Raw genomic sequence first — 22,372 nt, 5'->3', positions numbered from 1 at the left:
TTATTTATCATTTCAAAAACTGGAAAATACAGAAAAGTATTGAGAAGAATTTGCCATCATTCTAATACCATTATTAATGGTACTGCCTAATATTTATTGAGCACTCAGTGCCACTAGGCACTCTTTCACATTTTCTCCATAGATTGTCTCATTTAATTCTTCCAATAACCTCATGAGCATAAAGTTATTATTTTACACCTTATTTATAGGTTAGGAAACTGAAGCACAAAAAAGAAGCGGGTCTCTTAAGATGGCTCAACTCCATTGGTAAAGAGAATTCAAACTGTAGAGAACTGAATTACAGAGTCCCAGTAACTAACCATCAAGAGAATTCAAACTGTAGAGAACTGAATTACAGAGTCTCAATAACTAACCATCATATGTATCCTGCCCCAGCTCTTAAAGTCTTTATATTCCCTTCCAAGTTTCTCTTTCTATACATACGTATATTTAAGCAAGTGCCATTGTAATATATATATATATGTTTGTTTGTAGTTTTTATTTAACTTAATATTTATCATGAAATCCTTTCCATGTTATTAACCAATCATTGAAAATATATAAGTTTTAGAGTCTCTATTCTATCATGTGGCTAAACCACAATTTACATCATCATTCTCACTTAGGTAGGCATTTAGACAACTTCATATTTTTGTTAATGTGTGTAATCCTGAATTTACAATCCTCGTGGCTAAATCTTTGCTCACATGTCTTATCTGTAGTAATTAATTGGTCAAGAATAAAAACATTTTTCAAGTGCAAAAGACCTTGTTAGCTTATTGTAGGACTGTCCTCTGGAATGAGTATGCTTTCCCCTGGCAGTATCTAAGAATGTCTTTCCTGCAGCTTACCACCAGTGCCACATACTTAACTCTTTTCAGTTAAATACATAGACTGGTTTACAATGTGGATTTATAATAAATATCGTTGATGCTAATGAGATATTATTTTATAGATTTTTTGACTAATGTAGATCCTATTTTGCCTTTTTATATACTTTTCTTTTTCCATATTTTTCTTTGCATTCTTCTTTCTTTTTTACATATAAGATTGCATTATATATTAATTACATTCCAAATGATTTTTTCCAGTTGTCATCAGACTTTTAATTTTTTTATTGAAGTATAGTTGATTTACATTGTCGTTAGTCTCTGTTGTATGGAAAAATGATTCATATATATAGATTCTTTTTCATATTCTTTTCCATTATGGTTTATTATAGGATAGTGAATTTAGTTCCCTGTGCCACACAATAGGGCCTTGTTGTTTATCTATTTTATATATAGTAGTTTGTATCTGCTAATCCCAAATTCCTAATTTATCCCTCCCCACCTCCTTTCACCTTTGATAAGCATAAGTTTGTTTTCTATGCCTGTGAGTCTGTTTTGTAAAGAAGTTCATTTGTATGGTATTTTAGATTTCAGACTTTTAACTTTTTAATGGGTTTTTGTTTTTACAAAGTTTAAGTTGTATGAAGCTTTGTTCTCTATTCTTAAAAAAATTCAAGTGTGTTGAAATATTAAACTCACACTGCCAGCCCAAGTTTATATTCTGTCTTTAGAATTCTTAAACCCCCTCTTATAACATCCTGCTTACATCTTTGGTAATCTATCTCTTGTGTTGCTGTGAAACCCTGTATCCTCACTTGTCTCAGGACAAGCCACCGTGACAAAGTATAGATGGAAGTGTTCAACAGTTGGTCTTTTTAATGATGTTTGGCTTGTACCAGTCAATATGTGTCTATCAGGTCACTGAATGTTTAGCAAGAGTGATCAAGAAGACACTTTACATTGCTGAAACCACAGAGTGTTGTCTTCGCGGTAATTGTTTTGCAAGTTGACTGCAAACTGATCTATTATTGTTGAAGTCTGTTCTACTGTAAGCTCTTTAATGGTCATCTACATAGAGAAACTCTTCAAAACTGAGGGGTTTTAATCAGTTATGATTTCCTACCCAGTGCTTGCATTTCACACTGTCCAAGTTTATGAGCTTCTGTGAGACCTCCTTCCTGTTTTTAATTTCTTCATACACTCTCATCTTCTTAGGTATTTAGGTATTCATTTGCTTTCTTGCAGTCGTCCCATATATTTTGAGACAAATTTTTTTGTCCATGAAGAGAGCCATTCTCTTCTACAAATACATTGCCTACATTTGATGAAACAAAAGTTTATACATGCTTATCTAGAATTTACCAGTATTGATCCAATCCTGGGGTTCCAAAAGTCCCATTTTTGTGATTTTTCTCTCATTTCCCAAGCAATGTTATAATTTATGCATTCATCCATTCAGCAAAAGTTTAAAGAAATTTAGAAGATAATGAGGTAGAGGAACACTACAAAAACGTTGCAGGTATGATTAAGCTTAAATGGACCTAGATGCTTAGAGAAGCACAGAAGGAGCCATGAATCAGCTCGGGAAAGCAGGTGCTCAGATTTCTACTGTAGTTTGACAAAATATACTTAACAATGTGTTGCAACCATCATTTTATTTTTTTCTTCACAATTTTTTGGGTCAGGAATTGGAGAATGTCTTGGTCGGGCAGTTCTTTTGTGGTCCTGCATGAACCTGTAGTCACTAGTCTGTTGGGGATGAGTCACCTGAAGCAGGTTCAGCTACATCACTGGTGGAGCCCAGTGTGAAATGAAAGAGTGGGAACCCCTTATTCACAAAGTAGAAAAAAAAGTGCTGTGTTAAAGGTAAAAGTTTTCCTTTTTTACACAGTCTCTTTCAACTTGTAATGACATATTTTATTTGTTATTTGATGTCTTTCTAAGTAAAGAAAAAATTATTGATTATCAGCATGAGCAGTACCATTCCTCTTTATGTTATGCAATACTAGGGTTAAATGCAAATCTAAGCATATTTAACTTGTGTGAGAGTCACTGAAATTAAACGCAATGTGCAGGTCCATGTCAGCCCTCTTTTGTAGAGATATATTTCATAGTATATCAATTTAGGAGAATATGGTCTGAAAAAAAATAAAGCATGTTCATTCAAATCACTACGTTACAGAGCAGTATCTAATTGACAAATATTTGATATAAACAAAATAACTTAGGAACACGTGGAGCATATATCCCTTAATCAATCGTAAAATCATTCTAAAGGGGTGGACACCATTTGTGTCATCAAGGCGTTGCTAGTCATCAAAAGACATGTATAGGCTGAGATTATGGTGGGATACTTTTCCATCAAAGAGAAGAATAAAACAGAAGTTCAGGAGTGAAAAAATCTAAGGCATTCTTGGGGAATAGTGATTCTTTCAGACAGGTTGAAATGCATGATTTGGATTTGAAGACAGAATTTAATAAACCTACAGGGGAAGACATTGCCATGGGCTCAGGATTTGAGACTGTTTTCAAAAGACATTGGTGTGATCCTTGTGGTTTATTGAGCTGCTGAGTCGAACAACCACCACAGTGCATTTTAGGCAATAAATCTGATGGCAGTAAATGGAACGCATTGAGGAGATAAAGTTTAAAATGGGAGTTCTGTAGGGAAGGAAACCAGTTGTATTGATAAGACAGTAGAAAAAGGCCTGAGTTCAGATAGATGAAATGGAAATGGAGAATAGAATCTGAATTTGAAAGTCCCTAAAAATAATGTGCTTGGGCTTCCCTGGTGGCGCAGTGGTTGAGAGTCCTCCTTATGATGCAGGGGACACGGGTTCGTGCCCCGGTCCGGGAAGATCCCACATGCCGCGGAGAGGCTAGGCCCATGAGCCATGGCCACTGAGCCTGTGCGTCCGGAGTCTGTGCTCTGCAACAGGAGAGGCCAGAAGAGTGAGAGGCCCGCGTACCACAAAAAAAAAAAAAAAGTGCTTACACACCTGGTGGATCTTTGGTGTGAATAGGTGCAGATATATGTATACGTATAGCTGATTCAGTTTGTTATACAGCAGAAACTAACACACCATTTTAAAACAATTATACTCCAATAAAGATGTTAAATAAATAAATAAAACTTAAAAAAATATTTGGAAATTTTTAATTTGAATGACTGAAAGATCGTCAGAGAAGTTAGGAGGAGCGGCTGGCTATAGATTGGAAAGTGGATTTGTTTTCAAGTACATGAACTTGGAGGTGGAGCTGTGGGGTGCAGATTAGGACACAGGAGAATGGAGAGTGTGATGTTTTCACAAAGGAGAGGATACTTGTAGCTTCAGGAAATCATGGTAAATCATGAACAAGGCAATGGGTTTATTTATTTTTTTTATTTAACTATAATTGCTTTACAACATTGTCTTAGTTTCAGGTGTACAGCTTCAGATTCTTTTCCATTATAAGTTATTGCAAGATATTGAGTATAGGTTCCTGTGCTATACTGTCAGTCCTTTATCTATTTTATGTACAATAATATGTATCTGTTAGTTCCAAACTCCTAATTTATCCCTCCCCACCCCTTTCACCTTTGGTAACCATGAGTTTGTTTTCTGTGTCTGTGAGTAGGTTTATGTTTTGTAACTAAGTTGATTTGTATTATTGTTTTAGATTCCACATATGAGTGATATCATATGATATTTGTCTTCCTCTGTCTGACTTACTTCATTTAGTATAATAATCTCTAGAACCATCCATGTTGCTGCAAATGGCATTAATTCACTTTGTTTTATGGCTGAGTAATATTCCATGGTATATATGTACTACATCTTCTCTATCCATTCATCTGTCCTGGACATTTAGGTTGCTTCCATGTCTTGGCTGTTGTGAATAGTGCTGCTCTGAACAGTGGGGTGCAAGTATCTTTTTGAATTAGAATTTTCCTCTTTTCTAGATACATACCCAGAAGTGGGATTGCTTGGTCATATGGTAACTCTGTTTTTAGTTTTTCAAGGAACCTCCAGAATGCAACCCATTTAATTGCTTCCAAATATTAGAATAATAGTAGAGGAGAAAGATTTAGGGGAAGAGACGTACAAGAAGTATTCAAGTAAGTAGGAGAGTAACTAAGCCATTTCACCCTAGATGTCAAAATAAGAGAACATTTCAAGAAGGCAGAGACTCCTAGGACTGTATTTGAAACATTCACTGGAATAGTTTCAGTGAAATGCGTTGTGCAGAAGCCAGATGCCATGGGGGTTAGTAATCTAGTTTTGAGGTTATATACACAATATTTTAAAAGTCAACTTTCTTGAAGTATGAATTACATGCAGTCATATGCACCAGTTCTGCGTGCATTTCAATGAGTTTTGATGAATTTATACATACCAGCATAATCAAATATAGAATATTTTCATGACTCCAAAGAGTTCTCTTGTGAACCTCCTCAATTCAGTTCCCTAATATGTTGTCCCGGGAAACCACTGATAGGCTTTCCTTCACTACAGGTTACATTTATCTTTAATTTGAGGAAAAGGGAGAATACTATTTTATTAACATGAAACATGGAATCAGCTGGTGACTTCTTAGTATAATCAGCCCATTTTTTATGTATTCTAGTTACATTAGAATACTTATGTTACTTTCCATGTATTTGGAATGTAGAGGGGTGATCATCACAATTGATCTTGTGTAATCGCACAATGAGTTGAGTCTGAGGTCAAGAAAATGAAGGATTTCAGTGTGCCACGGGAAGCATCATTTAAAACCTGATTTGGGGACCTAAATTGAGAGGGAAAAAAAAGTCCAGGAAATTGATGGATGACAAGAATAAGAATGGAAATGGAGTGAGGGGAAAAGGAAAAAGAGTGGAAAATTGGAAAACACCCAATTCATGGAACCTTGGATGAATCATATGGTCCATAAGTTAGATACTAATGTGTTCTGTCTGTGAGATGGGTCCTTAGGCGATTGATATTTTCCTGGGTTGGACTAGAAATCTCTGACAGCCCTTTGGGTTAAGTAATTGGAACAACATATACTTCCTCAGAAAACTCAGAGCTACCTTGCATTCCACACCATCCCTTTTCTTAAATTGCGAGCTCCCAGAATGCTCTGTGATCCAGTGCTTCTCATTCCTTCTCTATGAAGTCCTTGCAGTTACTGCTCTACCACTTGACCTTCATCCAGTCATGAATAGTCTTAAGGTGAACATTTATCATCATCAAAAGTCTACAAACAATAAATGCTGGAAAGGATGTGGAGAAAAGGGAACCCTCCTCACTGTTGGTGGGAATGTAAATGGGTGCAGCAACTATAGAGAACAGTATGAAGGTTCCTCAGATAACTAAAAATAGAGCTATCATATGATCCTGCAATCCCACTACTGGACATATATCTGGAGAAAAACATAATTTGAGAAGATACATGCACCCTATGTTCATTGCAGCACTATTCACAATAGCCAAGACATGGAAACAACCTAAATAACTGTCACAGAGGAATGGATAAAGAAGTTCTGGTACATATATACAATGGAATGTTAGCTATAAAAAAGAATAAAATAATGCCATTTGCAGCAACATGCGTGGACCTAGAGATTATCATACTAAGTGAAGTAAGTCAGACAGAGAAAGACAAATGTCATATGATATCTACTGTATGTGGAATCTAGAAAAAATGACAGACATGAACTTACTTAAAAACAGAAACTGACTCACAGACTTTGAAAACAAACTTATGGTTACCAAAGGGGAAACATGGTGGGGAAGGATAAATTAGGAGTTTGGTATTGATGTATGCACACCACTATACATAAAATAATCAACAAGGACCTACTATATAGCACAGGGAACTCTACTCAATATTCTATAATAACCTATAAGGGAAAATAATCTGAAAAAGAATGGATATATGTGTATATATAATGGAATCACACATCTCAAACTAATATAACATTGTAAATCAGCTGTATTCCAATATAAAATAAAAATTAAAATAAATATATATAAGTAGGGAAGAAAAGATGAACAATGAAAACAGCTATGAGTTCTATCCATTACCATCTACATTACCTATATTAAAGCTCCTGGAGTTTTCCTGTACATATGAATAATGAATAATGGTCTCATTAAATGCAGGTTCTGATTAATTGGGTCTGGGCTGGGGCCTAGATTCTACATTTCTAGCAAGCTACCAGAATATGCTGATGTGTTTGAATCACACCCTGAGTAACAAGGATCTAGTCTATACTTCTTCATCTTGGCCTTTGCAAGCAGAAATAAGTCAAAGGAGAATGAGCTCAAAGATATAATTAAACATGTGGGGAGATTGAATGGAGAGACTATTAAGGTCATTGGACTTGTCAGCATTGCACTATTCAGAAGGAAAGCCAACACAGATGCTAACTCATGCCATATAATAAAATGACAGCTGATGAGGAAGAGGGAAAAGCAAGACAAGAGGGTAAAAAATATGATGAAAATAAAAATATGACTGACAAGGACGTGGAGAGGATGCTATAAATCGATGACCTAGACTTCAAAAGAGACAACTGTTGAAAGCTTGCCTTGGGAAAGAAAGTCATAGCAAAACATATCATAAACAAATGAAATTCATCTTCTGCTCTGTAATTTTAATAACAAGTTGCTAAACAAACACAAAGTAATTATGCCACGTGTTACCATGGTTACTGTTTTTACAATTTAAGATTTTCTCACCTGTAGATAGGAGAACAAAACAGCTGAGATTTGGAAGATAACTTTTGAAGGCTGGATAAAGCAATAATCTTCTAGAGATCAGGGAGTTCTTAGCTATTTTCTGCTGAGTTCTCTTTGCTTGTGTTGTATAGCTTTCTCCAGTGTCATTCCTTTCCATTGTCTGTTTATGAATCTAAGATTTCAGTGGACTGTCATGCTGAGGCCCCATGCTTCTAAGCACCTTGATCACTGCTGAGAGCTTGCTTATAATTTTTATGTCCAGCTGTAGGAAAAGCAAATGCTCTTGAAAAAGGAATTGAGGGTTTTTTTTTTCGTTCTGTAGGATAAAACTTGGAAAAGGGACCATCGATATAAAATGAGCAGTACTTAGATAACTTTTGTTTTTCACTTCCATTTCCTTTGGAGAGATAAGATTCTTTTCTACTTATAGTTTCTTTTCATGTTGGATCCCCCAGTGAAGGTACAATACTGTGCATTTGGAAGTAGTCATCAGGGTTTTAATTTCAATGGGAATCAGTGGTAGGTCAAGGCAGAAGGAGTGGTTTAGAGAACCCTTCCCAAGCTCTTTCAGATACAACATAAGGTAATGAAAAGTGGTGTATGTGTGATTACGGCTAAACTAAACACATTGAATGTGTTAACGTTACGGGCAAAGATCATTTGATAGATGTTAGCAAGATCACATTTGAATTAGTCTCGCAAAGAAGTGTTTCCTACATTTGAGGTGAATGTGAAAATTTGCTATTGCTCTGTCTTAGTTGTGGTTCCATCAGAGTTAGACAAGGATTTGAAGTTAAATAGTTTCTTTGGCTGTAGAACCCAGCATATACTGATGGAAAAATGGAAAAGTGGAACAGAGAGGGCAAGACAGCTTTTGGGGCATGGTATCCTGCAGCTCCACAGTGGGCAAATGTTGCTTAGAGACTCAGGCAAAGAAATGCAGCTGGTACTTGGGCATCGGGTCATTGCACAGTGAAGGAGTAAGGGTGGAAGGATCCAGGTAGGGCACCAACAGTGTCTATATCTACTACGTACTATGATATAGCAAATTCCAGTTCACATTTGTCATCTTTTCCTCCAAGTATATGCTACTCAACCAGAATTAGTTTTGAATGTAAGAAGGAAAGTAAAGGAAGCAGATGATTACTATATGGAATCAGGAATTTAGAGATGTGAAAGTGTGACAGAAACTTTTGGAACATAATCTTAGCTGTAGTTGTAAACAGACATTTATTGTTAATTAGAAATCTATCAGACTTTTTTTTTCTCTAGAGAATAAGATATACTAAGGAACATGTTGGTGTGTTTTCAGGGATCAGATATCCTGATGATATAATTTATTCTTTGAGAACAGAAGACAGAGAAATGTGTATTCCAGTTTGGTGATGAACAAAGTTTATAGCCAAAGTGTAGTGAACAGAGGTGAACCAGTGGCTTCTGCAGTGGGTCTCTGGTGCCCTATGGTGGGAGCAGTGCTCAGTAAGTTGAGTTGGGCTGGTGACTTGGTAGGTCTTAAACCTACTGACCAGATTGTCCCAAGCTTCACTTGTTTGTGGGCAGATTAGGTTACTAGGAAGGCTTAACTTTGATTGGATCATGGCATGGCTTGCTTACAGAGGTCTTCCACATTTGTTTGCCTCTGCTGTATTGCTTCTTTGGGTTCCCAACTTGGGCCTCAGTGTATCTCAGCTGTGTTTTCCATGAGTCTGTTACCACTTAATTGTCCTTTGCCTGTCACTGCAAAGCTTTGTTTAATTGACTTTGGAGGTTGTCTACCATGGCTTCAGGTCAGAAGGTCAGTCAACTCATTTGAAGTGTCTTGAAGATATAGCAGTATAGAGAGGTAGAAAGGAGAATACATGCTTCAAATAAAGATATTTAAATTTAGATATTTTAAAGTACTCACCCAAATAAAATGTATACATGGGGTGTGCTAAGCTGGTCAGTGGCAGGTTTCTGACTATGACTCCAGTGAAGATTAAAAATATAAGTAAATAAAAGCTCCACTTTAATGATCTCTTATTGATGGTTGAAATAGTATTTCCTTTCTCTGAAATCTGCCTAGATTGAATTTGTTTACATTTATATCTGACTGTCTCATTATGAATATTCTCTCTCCTCGTTATTCTGCTGAGGGTCAAGTTCATGACCAGTTTATCTTTGATTGCCTCAAAATAGACCAATGCCTTGCATATACTGGAAATGGGCAGGATTTTATTCATTTTTAAAATACATACCTTCTTTGTACAACTATTTGGGGGTTATTCAATGAACCAAGTATCAGGTGCTGGGAATAGGCAATGTATGATGGTGAATAAAATAGGCCAGGTTCTTGAGTTTATATGGCTTCATTCTAGTGAAGTCAGCTTATGGTAAAAAAGAATAAAAAACAAAACCCCAAAAAACAAGAAAAAAATCCCCCCCAAAACAACCAATCAATCAGTAAAAATATTAGGATACTTTAGGTTACATGAAATTATATAACATCTCTTATCATTTTATAAATAATAATGATTTTTCCAAAATCATTAAGCTACACACACTCAGTTTTACATTCAAATTTTTCATTCACTTACTTTCTGTTGACACATTCTTAGGCATCTTTGTTTCTTTGTCTTGTGCATTTTACTTGTTTAATATTATTAAATTATATTCAATGCTAAGCCCAGTGGCTGGCACGTAGTATGCTTTCCATAAACAGTGTTTAAGGTATTTAATGTTAAATATATCATATTCTGCTAATGGTCAGGAACCCGGCCACATACTTTCCAGCCATCCCTATTTAACTTTCATAACAATTCTGTGATATCAGTACAAGTACTACTATCATCCCCAATTTACAGGTAAGGCATTTGAGGCACAGGGAAATTAAATAATATATTCAATGCCACACCATTCAGCAAGTAATTGTATGTGCAGCAATACATAAAAATGTGTTCCATTTAAGAGCCTACATTTTTAAACACTATACCTAGTAGCTCATATCAGGTCAGTTTGCCAGAAGAAATAACTATACCTATGAAAATTACCAACAATTTCTACAACAAACCATCCAGATATAGAAAACATGAAGGAAAAAGAAGCACAATATATTAAATTTCTCATTAGCTGTCATATCTGCTGAACATTTATAATTAAAGCCTAAATATTTCCTCCAGAAAATTGAAGGAGGGCTAATGAGAAAGCAGAGAAATGAAGCATAATTATTGTAAATCTTATATTCAAAACTTTAAATGATATTATACTAGAAATTATACATTGGTGAAACTAAACTCTTGATACCTTTTTAAAAATGGAAATAGTGGCATGTCTGTGTTTCTTAACTGAACTTGGATCTGCTCACTGGACATACAGCAAAGCCAATCTACTGACAACAGGTTGTAGTGGAGGAAAAACACAGTGTTTATTGCAGGGCCAAGCAAGGAGAATGGGCAGCTCAAGCTCAAAAGACTCAAACTCCCCAGTGGCTTCCAGGGAAGGGTTTTTAAAGACAGTGTGAGGGATAGGGTCACAGGGTGTATGATCAGCTCATACACAGGTCTCTAACTGGTTGACGGTGAGGAAACTGGGTGATGTTTCAAGGCTAACAGCTGTCAACCTTCTAGTTGACAACTGGTCTGGGCTCTATGTGCTGGTGGTCAGCATGTAGTTAACTTCTACTTGCTGGGGTTTTAGTATCTGCAAAACAACTTAAGGATAGTGCTTAGAATCTTATCTGTAGCCCATGAGAAGGAACTAAAGATCCTTGACTTTATTTTATGGCTAACCTGTTATTATTTCCTCTTGCTTGACCGTTTTCTTTTGTTTCTGCATTTTCTCACTTTTCTCATTAAATTTGTTCTTTGCATCTTGGGGAGGACCTAAGAGGCCAAAGGCTTTCTACAAACAAGAGGTGGGGGATGAAGTGTGAGGGAGTTCTGCCCGCATGAATGTCCCTGCAGGGTCCTGCTTGGTTTCAGCAAGGTGAACTAAATTTGTGGAAAAGGATCATTACATGAGGGAAGACTTCAAGGATAATTATCAGATGATTAAAACAAAGCCACATGAAAAGGACAAAGTGTGTTATATTAATTGAGTTATATAATATTAACAGTGAATATTTAAATGAACACTATCAGCAAAAGAAGCTTTAACAGTCTCAAGATTTTTATTGTCATTTTAAAAAGGTCTCTTCTTGTTTTGGTAGCAATACAGAGCAATTATTTTATCCTCTAAAGTTTTGAATACTCTAACTTCCCTAGTAATAAATAAAAACTCACATTTTACTTAGCATTTTCAATTTGCAAAAGCACTTTGACACGTTTTCTTTCATTTCGTTTTTTACGGCATCCATGTTGTTAATCTCATTTTACAGATGGAAATACTGAGGCTTAGAACAGTAAGTGAGTTGCCCAAGTCCATATAGCTAATCCACTGCCCTGCCAGTCTCTGGTTATGCAAGCCCAGTGCAATTCCAGCTATACTAAAAAGCAAGTTCAAAATGAAGTTGACTACTCCACTTCTTACTATCATTGTCCTTATAGAGATATATGAAGAAATGTTCTTTACCTTTGAGGGTCCTTAATTTGAATATATTTGACCTTATAACTTTCTGTATTTTTATGATAATTTTCTAAATAAGTGAACGCAAATTCTTTTCATTCACTTGTCTGTCTTCTGACTTATTTTTTTTCTTTTAAAAATTTGAGGCTGGCTGGTGAAGACTATGTAACTTTTATGGTATAAATAGTTTTGAAAAAGATCCTAGAAAACTTATGGTTTCTCTGTGCATTCATTGAGGGCATTCACATCTCTACTCAGTCATAGAGACATTTCTTTCATGGGTATCTTAGAGCCTTGGATGAATAAAGAAGACAAAGCTTAAATTGAATCGATCATACAAAGATTAATTTAATTTATATTTTAAGTCAAAATTTTTTCAATTTTGCACCAGCTTTTTTGTGCATATAGTCTGTAGTTAAGTTATTGTCAGCTATGCAGACTACACACTATTAGACTGTCTCTACTGAGAAGTTAAAAAGAACACATAAGTTGTATTTTTTGTTAAAAAGGTCAAAGCACAGCTACAAAGAAATCTATTTTCTCATAAGCCCTGAAGTGATTAGCAATCTCAATAAAATAAAGATTTTTATTAGAAACCTCAATAAACCATCATTTATCAAAATTACCTCTGTGCATTTGAAAATTAGTAAAAATTTTCAGTGTTAAGAGCACTCAAAGCAATGCTTATCAAACTTTAATGTGCATACAGATTACCATATCTATGAATCAAATGTTATGATGTTTGGGGTTTGCCTCAAAATAAATGAGATTTGCTTCAAAATAATGGGTAAGGAATAGGAGTATAAATCCAATATGATTAGCCATCAATGGATAATTGCTTAAGCCAGGCAATGAATACATAAAGTTCATCATAATAATTTTACTACTTCTATAAAAAAAGTAAAAATAAGAGAAATGTTTATCACTCTAATATCCCATATGTTCATTAAGTGCATATATATGTGTATATATTTATACATGTGTGCATGTGTCTATGTGTGGATATGTATGCATGTTCCTATGTTTATGTGTATGTGTATACTGTATACACACATACACAATCACACACGTGTTGCTTCCAGCTAGAAAGCATGGAGAATAAATATTTTGGATCTGATTACTATTGCTGCAACTTTCCAGAATAAATTATATAGAGATGAAAGGAGACTTTTATTTTTCTGTTCTCTAGAGCTTATTTTAATTGTCTATGTGAGAATCAGTTTTTCCCTAAGGAAAAATGGAAGATAATGCATTTTCCAATAATGTCTTTATGGAATATAAATATACCATACTTATGGTAGTGGGACAAAAATTATTAAAAATTAAATTCTGCAAACAACAACAACACATCCAAGTTTCTATAGTAGCATAGTAGAAATAATACTTAGTGAAAATGATGATGGTGGTGGTGGTTTGTGATGGGAAGGGGACAGCCAAGGAATTCAGGGATTTAACATTGAATGAGTCTGTAAGAGTTTATATGATTGAGACGTAAATGGAATTCCTTACAGAGGCAACCACACATGTGAAGACCCAGAAGTATGAAGAATCATGATGTATATGGAAAATTCCAAGAGTATATGACTTGGGAATAGTCTGTGTATTAAAAAGTATTTTTAAAATTCTAGAAAAGGAGAGAGATCTAGATGACCAAAGCCTTTTACCTATAGGAGCTGGGTTCCATTGATGGTTTTACGTTGAAAGGCAGTATTTCCAGTTGAGTTTTAGATGGTCATGTTTGCAATTGTTGCTATAAAATTCTGGTTGAAATTGAAGAGATTACAGTCAGAGATAACTATTGGGAAGTAACCATAACTGTCCATGTCTAAATTAAAGCAGTGGCATTAGAGAATAAATTGAAGGATAATTAGAATATGGAACTAACCCATCACATTGAATGTACTGAGAAAAGAGGAAGAAAGTATTAAAAATTTGACTCATGGATTTCTTACTTGGGAAAAGGGCTACAGAGTTCAGGCCCATAATCATTTATCTATAATCCCCAAATCTATAAATCTCTGAAACTAGGAAATTTTTTATGTTTGTTACCAAAACTCATTTAGTGGAAAACCATTTCTTGAATTGATCCAATACTATTCAAAAATCTTTATGTATTCCACTTACTATTAATATTTATACACTTGATGCAGAAATATTAATGTGTTTAATTATGAGTCATTGCCCTAGAAAGAGCTGAGAGTGTTGTGTAATACATGATATACCTCATTATCATTATAAAATCCAAAATATTCTGTATACTAAAATATCAATATATCTAGTCCTAAAGACTTCTACTAGGAATTATGGATATATGGTACTATTTAATAAGATGTCATTTATTAGTAAGATGCCACCTATCCTCTTAAAAAGTAAAATAGCTCTATAAAATTCAAACATGACCTTCCTGGGCATTACTTGAAGAATAGGTTATAAAATGAATGATGTCAGATTTATTGATCTGACAAAATGATCAATGACTGAGTCACATGTAGATCAGGAAGAATATACTTTTAATTTTCCTATTTCTGGATCTCTGGTGCTTGGCTTGTTTACATTCCCTTGACTAGAATACACATGAATACACATGAAAATATTGAAGGGGCAACTCTGAGGTAGAAATATAAACTAAGACTAAAAACATTAGAGACAACTAACTAGGAGAACATTGAAAGAGTTCTCTGGTGAGCATAGCGTTTCAGATGCACCTTTGTAGGAAATGTCTACCAAAGGTATTGCAAATTTAAAAGAATAACATCCCTTCATAGTCAGTTCCAGGATACATAAAACAGAAAAAATAATCTATCTCAGCCCCAAAAAGAGCTACAGTAAGTACCAGCTCATTACCATATATTTTGTCTGAGTTATGTCAATTGATTTGCCTTGCTTTAAGCTTTGAGACTGTTCAATTGAAATGCCCATCAAAAGAGGAATTATGAAATTATGATACACTTGTTCCATGTAATTTTCAGTAGTAAATAGAAAGAGTGAGGTCTATTTTTATATACTACTGTGTCAGAGACTAATTGTGCCCTACAGAGTTAAATAGGCAAGGAAGATTTTATTCAAGACTATTGCAATAGATGTTTCAATTCACCATTGAAACAAAAGATAAGAGGGTTTTGAAGCACTGGAATCAGCTAGTGGATTGAAGCACTGGAATCAGCTAGTTGAAATAGTCTCTAGCATATTGTCGGGGAGATTGGTCAGTGTGATTAGGTCATCTGTGTTTGCTAATTGGTACTTATCTAAGTTAGACTCCTACAATTACATGGAACCCTGGAGATAGGGGCGCTATGTTGTTTTTGTTTGTTTTTGCTTTGAATTTTTTGAAACTTAAAAAAAATTCAGGTATAGTTGTACAATATTATATAAGTTTCAGATGTACAACGTTGTGACACCAGTTTTAAAAGTTATACTCCATTTATAGTTATCAAATATTGGCTGTATTACCTGTGTTGTATAATATATCCTTGTAACAATTGTTTTATACATAGTAGTTTGTACCTCTTTATCCCCTACCACAATCTTGCCCCTTCCCCTTCCCCTCTCCCCACTGGTAACCACTGGTACATTTCAAAGGGGACATGTTCTAAGAAAAGTGAGGTTGGGGGCCTGTAGTCAGGAACAAACTTGTCTAAAGTTTAGCTCAGCTGAGGGGGACATTAGTCTTCCTGGTTATCAGGAATCATCTCCACGATGTAATTTTTTAGTCGAAAAAAGTGAGGCTTCTACTAATGGCTGACTAGATAATTCAGATGAGCCTTTGCACTAAGGACAGAAGAAATTCTGGACAAAAATCTATACTTTACAATCTTCTTGAAAGCAATAAAGAACTAGCAAGTCAGTAAAAACTTAGGATGTTGAGAGTCAGCAGCAAATATAGAAATATAAATTTTTAATCAGTTAGAAGTGAAAAAGGAAAAGAATGGAATAAAGTCCTGGGAGAAAATATGGGCAAATACTAAATTTTGAGGTAGAGAGGACATTTTGTGTTTGTTTGTTTGTTTTTTGGTTTTTTTCTTGTGGTACGTGGGCCTCTCACTGTTGTGGCCTCTCCCGTTGCAGAGCACAGGCTCCAGATGTGCAGGCTCAGCGGCCATGGCTCATGGGCCCAGCCGCTCCTTGGCATGTGGGATCCTCCCAGACCAGAGCACGAACCCGTGTCCCCTGCATCGGCAGGTGAACTCTCAACCACTGCACCACCAGGGAAGCCCGACAGAGAGGACATCTTAACATGGAAACAATAAAATAAATCATAATAATTTAACCACTTAAGGTTTGACTACATAGACATAAAATATTTCTGAACCATAAAACTATAAAAAAAAGAAGCAAAAGGCAATTCTGGAAAATATTTAAATAAACATAAAAGTTAGATAACAATATTGCTGTTATCAGAAAAGCTCTTGGAAATAAATACGAGCAAAACATTCCAATCAAAAAAAAAAAAGGCAAATAATGTGAACAGGCAATTCACAAAAGAAGTGCCATAAATGACAGAGAAACAAGGAAAAAAAACCCAGCTTCCCTTGAAAGCAAATCATTTCAAATTAAAGCAAAATTCCGCTTATCAATTTGGTCCCTATATATCCAATATTGAAGAAAAATCAGTAATATTTGTACATTTATAGAGCGTCTTGGTATTGTAAATTGGTGCACACTATGGGAAAAGAATTTTGCAGAATGTTTCAGTCCTTGACCTAGTATTTCTTCTAAGACTGTGTCCTTGGGAAATAACAATAGTGGATGTATATACATATGAAATAACCTAAATACCTAATAGTCAAGGAATTTTAAAATCAGTTATGAAACATTTAGTTTGTTTGGCTGTTAAATACTCAAAATAAGGAATTATGTTAAAACCAATATAAGATTACTTACCCGGTGTGAACCTATGTATAAATAAAAGAACATAAAACAAAATGTTTATTTAAAATTTCTTCCCTATACAATTTTTAATTTTCTTAATCTTTTCCAATAGGCATCCTAATTTTAAAGAATAAGGTATTTAAAAATTTCAACATTTTTCCCTTTGTCATGGAGCTTTCTACAATCATTCATTCCCACACCATTTTCTTCTTTCTCTGAAAATTACTAAAAATAATTATATATGAATATAATTGAATGAATATAGACAAATATAATATACATTATATATACATACACATATATATGTATATAATATACATATAGTATATATGTATATTATACATTATATGCAGGAAAGACTGCAGGTTCTGTTCCAGACCACCCCAATAAAGCAAGTCACAGGAATTTTTTGGGTTTCCCAGTACATTTAGAAGTTATGTTTACACTACACTGTAGTCTATTAAGTATGCAGTCAAATTATGTCTTCAAAAAATGAACATACCTTAATTAAATAATTCTTTATTGCTAAAAATGGTAACTATCATGTGAGCCTTCAGTGCGTCAAAGTAGGTCACAAATCACTGATCACAGGTCACAATAGCACATATAATAATAATGAAAATGTTTGAAATATTGCAAAAATTACCAAAATGTGACACCAGAGACATGAAGTGAGCAAATATTGTTGGAAAAATGTTGCTACACTTGTTCAATTCAGGGTCGCCACAAACCTTCAGTTTGTTAAAAATGCAATATCTGTGAAGCACAATAAAGTGAAATGCAATAAAACAAGGTATGCCTGTATATACACACACAGAGACAGATACAGGCAGTCACAGACGTATGTCTTCATTTATATTGATATTGATTGGATTACATTGCTTCTTGAATTAAGTCATGATTTTATGGTGTAAATATAAGTAGTCATTAACATATAACTGATTATTTACATTTGAATTTAGAACCAAGACTCAGTAAATACTTGTTCATTGGTTGGTAGAGATGTGGGCAAGTTGTTTGAATCCTTCCAAAGATGTATGTATTCTCCTATGACAAAACTCCAGTTCATCCAGAAAAAGGCAAAGTAATTACCTGCTTTTTATGTCTATCTTAGTCTCATTTTCTTCACAGGTTAAAAGAATTATGGAATATCTTGTTTCATATCACCAAAGCAACACTCACCTGACTCTCCTCTCATCTGTCACTGTCATGAACTTTAGACCTAAAATTGTGTCTTTCTGAAGCCAAAGATAATCACTCTTGAGTTGCAGTGGGAAGTTATTAAGTATTTCACAGCAAAAAGAGAGAGAGAAAAAAGAATCTACAAAGAGGAAGAAACAGGTCTCCAGGTACCACAAAGAATTTTCAAATAGCTTGGCTAATGGTTATATGGTAAACTACAGCATCTTCAGTGCTGTCAGTTTGGTGACCGTGTCTGTTTTGTTTACTGCTTGACCTCAGTGCCTAGTACAGTGTCTGGCAGACAATAGTCCATTCATAAATACTGTTCTTCAGTGAATGAAATTTTGTGGACTGCAGCTTTTATGCCTGGATGAAATGGACTAAAGGTTAACTTCCCATTTTTCAAATAATTTCAAGATTATTTGAAATTACTTGTGATCTGGATGCTACCTCCATCTTCTCTTTCGGCTTTGGAGGTAGTTTCCCCCGCTGCTGCTTCATAGCTACAGATAACCAAGATCACTTACTGTGATCACTTAATGACCCAAGCTGTCTTGAGTCACTGTTAACTGCCTTATCTTAAGCAGTAGTCCAGAGGAGGGCCTATTCCTTTGTTAAAATTTCTGGGAGTTATAGGTACACCCACAGTGAGCCTACAATGAAGCCAGTCCTCCACTCCGTACATGCCCATATGTGTGCGAGAAGGTTTTGGTGCTCTTCTAAAAAACAATGCATTTTCCCAGCTGTCAGATACACAGGTAAGACATTGAATTGATTCAGCATGACTGATCTACAAAGAGCTACAAAGAGGAAACCTTAAGTCTGTGAGTCTGTTTCTGTTTTGTAAATAAGTTCATTTGTATCTTTTTTTTTATTTTTAGATTCTGCATATAAGTGATATCATAGGATATTTGTCTTTGTCTGACTTAACTGCACTCAGTATGATAATCTCTAGGTCCATCCACGTTGCTGCAGATGGCATTATTTCTTACCAGTGGGGAAGGGTGGAGGGGAGAGATAGTTACGGAGTTTGGGATTGACATGTACACACTGCTATATTTAAGGTGGATAACAAACTGGGACCTACTATATAGCACAGGGAACTCTGCTCAGTATCCTGTAACAATCTAAATGGGAGAAGAATCTGAAAAAGAATAGATACATGTATATGTGTAACTGAATTACTTTGCTGTACACCCGAAACTAACACAACATTGTTAATCAACTATATTCCAATATAAAATAAAAAGTTAAAAAAAAAGAGGAAACCCTGCCTGCACTGGTTGTCAAATATTTAAATGTCACTTTTTTTGAATGGAGAATTTTTTAATTAAAATAGTTGAGGGCCTCCCTGGTGGCGCAGTGATTGAGAGTCTGCCTGCTGATGCAGGGGACACAGGTACGTGCCCCGGTCCGGGAAGACCCCACATACCGTGGAACGGCTGGGCCCGTGAGCCATGGCTGCTGAGCCTGCGTGTCCGGAGCCTGTGCTCTGCAACAGGGGAGGCCACAACAGTGAGAGGCCTGCGTACCACAAAAAAAATAATAATAATTGAATATTTCCATACTTGGCTGAGGATTTGGTACGATGGATGAATAACTTTCCCTTTTGGTAACCATAAGATCATTTTCTATGTCTGTGGGTTGATCTCTGTTTTGTATATAAGTTCATTTGTATCTTTTTAAGATTCCACATATAAGTGATATTGTATGATATTTGTCTTTCTCTGACTGGCTTACTTCACTTAGTATGATAATCTCTAGATCCATCCATGTTGCTGCAAATGGCATTATTTCAGTTTCATTCTTTTTTATGGCTGAATAATATTCTGTTGTGTGTACACACACACACACACACACACACACACACCACATCTTCTTTATCCATTCAACTGTCAATGCCCATTTAGGTTGCTTCCATGTCTTGGCTATTGTAAATAGTGCTGCTATAAACATTGGGGTGTGTGTATATTTTCTTGATTATCTATTTTAATAGAAACAATTCCTGTAGCAATTGTTTTTGCCTTCTGACTTTGGCCCTGGTATCCTTTTCCTCCACTCCCAGACTATAAACTTATGAGGGCAGGGACTCTATAACCCCTTTATTTCTCCTACAGAACCTTACACAGTGTCTCCTTTGGATGGAGTAGGAGTGAAATAAACTTTTGTTGGATGCCAACTTCAGGTGAAGACATTAGGTTTGTAATTGTTTGCTAGAACTGGCATAATAAAGTATCACAATTTGAGTGGTTAAACAACATAAATTTATTATCTCTCATTTCTGGAGGCTAGAGGTCTGGGATTCAGGTGTTAGCAAGATTACTTCCTTCTGAGAGCTGTGAAAAAGGATCAATCCCATGCCTGTTGCCTAGCTTCTGGTAGTTTGTTGGCAATTTTGGGCATCCCTTGACTCATAGAAGCATCAGCCAGACCTCTGCCTTTATCCTCACACTGTGTTCTCCCTCACTGTGCGCCTCTGTCTACATTTCCTCTATGAGTATAAAATCAGGACACCAGTCATATTAGATTAGAGGCTGTGTTAATCATGTTTTTTTTTCCTTCTTCTTCTTCTTTCTTTTCTGTATTTTATGATGACATCTTGGGCCATTGCTAACCCTGGAGAGAAAACCCCCATTGGCCCCTCTCCCCACATACACCTGGGGTTAGAGGTAATATTCATCTGCCCCAAACATCCCAGCGGCAGGTATCGTACAACTAGGGGCAGCTTCTATACCCCAGAGCCCACAACAATATTGAAACTAGTCAATCCCAAACTTGGTCATCCTGTTCCCCCTGCCTTGGCCATTCCTTCCCACCAAACCACAATAAAGCCTCTATTCATGCTTCCTGTACACTCTGTCTCCTGGCTGACCCAGTGCTTCTCCTCAGGAATCCATGTGGTGTGCTGTACCTCCTGTTTCTAGTGAACTGTGAGTAGAAACTTCTTCCTGTGTGACCGTTGTCTTCTGATTGGTTGACATCACATCTCACCTACAGTAGTTAAGAGGCTCACTCTATTCCAGGATGACTTCATCTTAACTAATTACCTCTGCAATGACCCTATTCCAAACAAGGTCACACACCATGGTCCTGAGAGTTAGGATTTCATCATAGGAATGCTGGGGACACAACTCAGTTCATAATAGAGGCCAGTTGCACATATTTATTTGTAGATTTTTGCATTAAAAAATTCTGAAAACTTCCTAACATATAACATTCTAGAGTATATCATGTTATGGCAAAAATATAGAGTATGAATTGGGGAGAAAAATCCAGGACTGGAAAAAATGAGAGTAGTCTAAACATGGCAGAGAGCTGGAGAGATGATTGAAAGCCAGTTTCTATGCAGATGTTGATGAATTTCTAATGATACTACCTGTGCAATATTTGTTGCATTTTCTCCACCTAATTTCACAATCTCTGCTCTCATTTACAGAGAGTGGGGTGTACTCTTTTACAGAATATCACAGTAGCTCTCTACCTGGTCTCTCCTGCTCTTTCAAATGCATTGTCTTTTAATGTTTGTCTTTCACTTTTAGATTAATACCCAAAGTTTAAGCTAATTCTAGCTACTTCAACAGATATATAGCAAAATCAAAGTGGTTTCAACAAACAGAAGTTTAATTCTTATTTATGAAAATTCAAGATAGATGCTTCTACGTGGCAGGTGCTTCTCTTCCCTGTGGGCATTTTGTGGTTCACCCCTCTTCAAATAGGGCTTCCAGATTAGCCACAGAAAGCAAAAGAGAGTGAAGCATCAGGTCTGGTAGGCTTTTATGGGCCATCAGTCCTGGATTTGCTATAGGTCGCTTCCAGTCATTCTTCATTGGCCAGACCTTTGTCATCTGACCACATGGAACTGTGAGGGAGGCTGGGGAATGTCCACCATCTGTTGCCTTGAATTCTACCTGAGACCTTTACCTCCTCACTCCTAGGTCTCCGTGAAGAATGTGACTTATCTTTAAAGACCTAGTTTCAGTACCACTACAATCATGAAATCATGAAATGTCCCCTCTACCTTCCAGGACTTAAGGTGACAGGGCTTTTCCTCTTTTGGAGTCCCATAGCACTTTACCCACAAAGACAGTGTTGTGGACAAGACAGCTGTGAAAATCTGAGACAAAAATTATAAACTAAATGAATGTTTATATTCATGGAGCTATGAACATTTTTATCATATTTTGAATCAAATTATCAAATTTGATACATATAAAAATATTATTTTAATGTAAGAAGAAAATG

General features: G+C 35.8%; 1 protein-coding gene across 1 annotated transcript in view; it reads left to right on the top strand.

Annotated features, from left to right (window-relative positions):
- Positions 1-22,372, top strand: part of ZNF385D (zinc finger protein 385D) — a gene marked incomplete at both ends in the record, with an annotated part of 950,735 nt that overhangs the window by 152,185 nt on the left and 776,178 nt on the right. The window lies entirely within an intron of this gene.

The sequence above is a fragment of the Mesoplodon bidens genome (assembly GCF_964165515.1).
Source record: "Mesoplodon bidens genome assembly, chromosome: 5".
Lineage (NCBI taxonomy): Eukaryota > Metazoa > Chordata > Mammalia > Artiodactyla > Ziphiidae > Mesoplodon > Mesoplodon bidens.
Note: the sequence above shows the minus strand (reverse complement) of the source record. Positions and strands in the feature narration are given on the sequence as shown.